Here is a 5,601-nt window from a genome sequence, read left to right on the forward strand (position 1 = left end):
GCCCTGGATCATCCCCAGCAAGCTCCTGCGATCCTCTCAGGAAACCGGATTGCTGATGTCTGACAAACTGACACTAGCTCCTCAATAGGCCTTAAAAATGGATTGCTAAACCCAATGGATGTCAAAGCAGGACCATCTTGCTCCTTGCAACATTGGACCCATTTTCTTTCCTCCACACTGATGGAAGAGTCCTTGAGGACACATGATACTTGGCCTAGGGCTCTCCTTCTTCCCTAGAAACAGAGTCCTCCAAAGCAGAGAAGGCAGCTGGGGGAGGGCCCAGGACAGCAATGCTGAACACAAGAAGAATACCTCTGTATCCCCATCCTGAAGCCCTGGTCACCCAGAGCACCTGCAGAATCTAGTGAAACAGGGTGCTCTCATGGAGGGATTAGAGGTCAAAGAGAGCCTCCCTTGCTCACAGCCCAAAGTGTGTAGAACTGATCATGATTCATAGGAAGTATCCCATTGAGTATCCTTTATTTTATTTCATTTGTCCAATAATCCTGTGAGAAAGACAGGACAGGAACCACTGTGCCCATTTTACTGACAAGAAACTAAAGCAGAAAGAGGTAAATGAGTCTGTAGTCACACAGCTAGTGGATAGCTGTAGCTAAGACTGAGGCTCTTCACTGCTGAACCAAAGCTCCTTCCACCACACAAGAACACTAGACAAGCCACCAGCTTTACTATGCCCTCTTCACCCCATTCTGATCATTTACAGCTGGCTGGCTTCCATAAAGCCTAGAACAATAGAGCTATGTAGCCATGTGGAAGGAAACCACATTTGGGAATCCTGGGATGTTAACGCTGAAAAAAAGTTCATGGAAGCAGTGATTCTCAAGTTTAAGCCCCATATATAAAGTAGAAAAAGCAAAGCAGCATGGTGAAAATTGAGGGAGGGAAGGGCAATGCTCTCCAATCCATGAACTTGTAGAGGTCTATGAACCTAATTTGAAAACTGATATTTTAATCCTTTAATTTCATATTATGAAACTGAGACCAGACGAGTGAATTTGTCCAAGGACACCCAGCAAGGTATTGGCAACCGTGAGACTAGAACTCAAGCAGGGACAATTTGCAGAGTCGAACAAGACTAAAAGACTGATCCCTTCCACTGTACTGGCATAGGCATGGTATGGAGCAGACTTAATGTGCTACTGGCTCTTCGCCCGAGGTAGAAAGCTCCCCCTACTGTCAGGACTGGACTGGTGGCACATGCCTATAATCCCAAGGACACACACAGGAGGTTGAGACAGGAGGATTATGAGTTCAAAGCCAGCCCCAGCAACTTAGTGAGGCCCTAAAGCAATTTACCAAGACCCTGTCTCTAAATAAAATATTTAAAAGGGCTGGAGATATGGCTCAGTGATTAAGCACCCCTGGGTTCAATCCCTGGTACCAAAAAAAAAAAAAAAAGAAAGCCCTCCCTGCCCCCCCCCCCACTAGCTGAAAACAAATTCTGACCAGGAAGTCTTCTTCTGATATCAGTAGCAGGCTATCACCACTTGAGGGTGCCATGGAACCACAGCTGCCTCCTGTTCCCTGCAACTCAACCCTGTAGGAAGCTCCCTGGTACCCTTTGGGAGCCCATTATAGAGAAGATACTCTAGGGTGGCCCAGCCAAAGGGAAAGAAAGAAGTGGCCAGGATGTGACCTAGAGTGGGGAAAAGGAGAAGTTCTTAGAAACAAGAGAATTGGGCATGGAATCCCAGTGGAAATAAAGATTTTAGGGCATTGGTAGAAGAAGTGTGTGTTGGGTTCTTTTCCTGCTTTGTCCCTTAGCTGTATCTGTTGAGTTAGACTGGGAAGAACCACATACATTTGAAATACTCTGTTACAGTCACTGGCTGTTATTCCCAAATATCTATGTATTGGATGTCAAGTACATGAAGTTATGAGGAAGTGTAAGATGAGGTTATTTCCCTGTGGAACTTCTACTCTAAATTAGTCATGAGAAGCTTGGAGAAGTCAGAAAAAAAAAGTGCTATGTGTGTTAGAAGGAACAGTCCCTTCCCCTCAGGGGAATTGGGAAAGGCCTTACAAAGAATGGGTGAGTTCTCAGGTGGGAAGGAGCCGATAAGCAGAGATGTCACACAAACAGTATGAGCAAGGACACAGAAGGACAAAGATACAAAAGGTTCTGAGAAACCAAGAAGACATCAGGGAAAGGGAACAACAGCTATAGAAGGTAAAAGATAAGGGCCATGTTTTAACTTTGATGGGCCCTAGGCACTTCATAGGACCCTGACTCCATAAAAAATTATGATTACATTGGCATAAGGGTGAATGTAATATAGATTCTATTTACATCTTTTAATCTTCAACATTTTTGTGGGCCCCTAGAAGTATTATGGGGCTTAGGCACTCTGCCTACCAGGTAAATCTGCTCTATAGAAGAATGGATTAGGGCCCAATTGAGAAAATCTGTGCTAATAAGTCAAGTTAGCCATAGACTCATATAATGCCTGATCTTTTATTTTTTAAATATATTTTTAGTTGTAAACACAAAACCTTTATTTGTTTTTATGTGGTGCTGAGGATCAAACCCAGTGCCTCAACATGTGCTAGGCAAGTGCTCTACCACTGAGCTACAGCCCCAGCCCCATAATCCCAGCTCCTGACCCTACTCTTGGTTGTATTAAACATCCAAACATTTATTAGTCTTTTTTTTTTGTCACTTATTCCAGCTCGCCTCACAGCACCTATATCATCACTCAACAGCTCCCCAGCCAAATCATATCATGCCCACCAAACTTATGTTGTGCCAAGAAGCTTCTTCAAGCCTGCCAAAAAAATAGCATAGCATTGCCCAGGAAGAGTGAGCTAAGAGCATCTCACAGGGAGTGAGAGGTACAGAAGGGGAAGAAAGGACCACATGCTGTACGGTTAATCTGAATTGTCAACTGATTGGATTAAAAGATGCCTGAAAGTAAGAGGCTTCTGGATGTGTCAATGAGAGTGTCTAGGATATATATGTTGGTTCTGTTCCTCTAGAGAACCCTTACTAGTACACATGCCAACTTGGGCAAGGGGAGACAGAAAGGAGCAATGGTAAAGAAGAGGAAAAGGAGTTGTAAGAATGCTAAGAAATTAGTTTCTTGCCTTCCAGCCATGGCTGGCCTTGCCCTAACTCAACACCTGCACTTTTCCTTAAAACCCATACCCTGACCATTCTGAGAGTTAACCAAGAGCCTCTGCCTCTTAAAACCTGCTGCCAGCCCTATACCAACTATTTCCCAACAACAGATCATTGAAGCCTCTGGGTATCTATACCTGACCTGAAGACTGTTGGACCCTTGCTAAAGATAGCTTAATATCCCAGAATTTATTTATTTTGTAATTACTTAGTTATTTTGATACTGGGGATTGAACCTAGGCATTCTTTACCACTAAGCTTCATGCCCAGCCCTATTTATTTTTTAGTTTTGAGACAGGGTCTCACTGAGTTGCAGAATCTGGCCTCAAATTTGTGATCATCCTCCTTCAGCCTCCTGAGTCACTGAAATTACAAGCAAGCGCCCCCATACCCGGGAAATTTATTCTTTTTTAATTATAAAAGTAATATAATAGAACCAGCTGCAGTGACACATGCCTATAATCTCAGTGGCTCAGGAGGCTGAGGCATGAGGATCAGCAAAAGTGAGGTGCTAAGCAACTCAGTGAGATCCTGTCTTTAAATAAAAAACAAAATAGGATTGGGGATATGGCTCAGTGGTTGAGTGCCCCTGAGTTCTATCTCCTTACCCAAAACAAACAAAAGTAATACAATGGAGAAAAGTTGAATAGTATAGAAAAATGTTTCAGACCTATCTATTTATTCTCTACAACTAATAACTATTTTTACGTTAATTTTATATGGACTTTTACATGCCTTTTTCTTTATTTTTTCCATATTTTTTATTGGTACATTATAATTGTACATAATGCTGGGATTTGTTGTTACATATTCATACATGCACACAATATAACAATATAATTTGGCCATTATCATTTCTCATTATTCCCCCCATTCCCCATCCTTTTCCTCTTCTCTACTCCATGCCTTTTTTAAAGTACAAATATACACACATATAGTACCAGATTTTTTGCAACTTGCTTTATTCACTTTACATACTAAGGATGTCTTTTCATGTTGGTTCATTTAAGTCTAGCTCATTCTTTTTAAAAGACACATAGTACTTCTTAGTGGGGTTAGATCCAATTTATTCAACCATTCCCTGTTGATGAATACTTAAGATCTCCCAATTTTGTGACAAACTTTGTGACAAACCATACCACACAAAGTATGGTGACAAACTATACTATAACCTACAACCTCATTCATTTATTTTTGTGCTTGTGTTTATTTCAAAAGAATGCATTCCTAGCATTGGAATCACTTAGAATTGCAGAGCCTCGAATATAAGCCAAGGCCACTGTATGCCTAACCCTAAGAGCAAGAATAAAATAGTCTGACCACATGGAAGATTAAGTATCTGTTGTGAAGGGCTTGAGTCCTAGAGTTTGGGTTTTTTATTGTTGTTGTTTTTGTTTTGTTTTGTTTATAGTACTGGGACTGAACCCAGGGTCACTCTACCACTGAGCCACATCCCCAGCCCTTTTTATTTTGAAACACATCCTTGCTAAATTGCTAAGACTGGCTTTGAATTCGTGATCCTCCTGCGTCAGCCTCCTGAGTTGCTGGGATTACAGCTATGTTTTAACATGCCCAACTAGTATTTGGGTTTTAAGCAATTATGGATTGAGTTTCTGTGCGTCAGGCCAAGGGTACAAAGACAGATGTGAAATTGGCCCTGCCTTAAAGTTTCACCACTTTCCAGTATGTGATGCTGATGTCAAAGCATAACTTCCAGGAGGCCCTCGCCCCTCCTCTTGGACTCTGGGTCCTGGGCTGACATTTTCCCTACTCTCCAGAGAGACCAGGAGGTAGGCCCCCTAGCTCAATGCTCAGCCCTCTTCCCTGCAGTCCACTTTGTGTCTGAATGCTAAAGGTTGGACTGGGGAGCCCCCCCCCCCGCCCCCCGGGGTGACCTGAGTCTCAAAGTGTAACTCCACTGAACAGCTCAAGGACCATTAAAGGTGGCAGTCTGACTACTTGAGACCTTTCCCAGATCTCTCCCACCCCTGCAGGCCTGAAGCCTGGATTCTGGAGTTGTGAAGGTAACAAAAGCCCCAGGTGACTTTCCAGCTTTCGACCTCCATGCTCTCCTTCCTTCCTCTGCTTTTGGCCTTGGGTGGCAGATTCTTGCATCTCCTGCAGGGCCCACCCACTCGTCTCCTGTGGGCCCTCTACCCTCATGGCCCTCTACCCTCATGGCCCTCTACCCCCAGGGCTTTCTACCCCCAAGCCCTCAGACTGTTTCCCTATTGCGGAGGTTTCCCTTCTCTCTACTGCCCCATATTCTCCTACTCCAAGACTCTCCCCACTTTTTTTGGATCTCCACTTGAGCATCTCTACGGAACTCTCTCCCTACTAGAGATCTCTCCATAGCCCCTGCTTGGCTTTTAGTCTCCCGCTGTTAGTCTCCCTACTTTCCCTCCCAACCCGCCCTCCTAGTACTGGAGATGGAACCCAGGGCCTCTCACATGCTCCAAAAG

This window comes from Urocitellus parryii, chromosome 5 (genome assembly GCF_045843805.1).
Source record: "Urocitellus parryii isolate mUroPar1 chromosome 5, mUroPar1.hap1, whole genome shotgun sequence".
In the NCBI taxonomy this organism is placed as follows: Eukaryota; Metazoa; Chordata; class Mammalia; order Rodentia; family Sciuridae; genus Urocitellus; species Urocitellus parryii.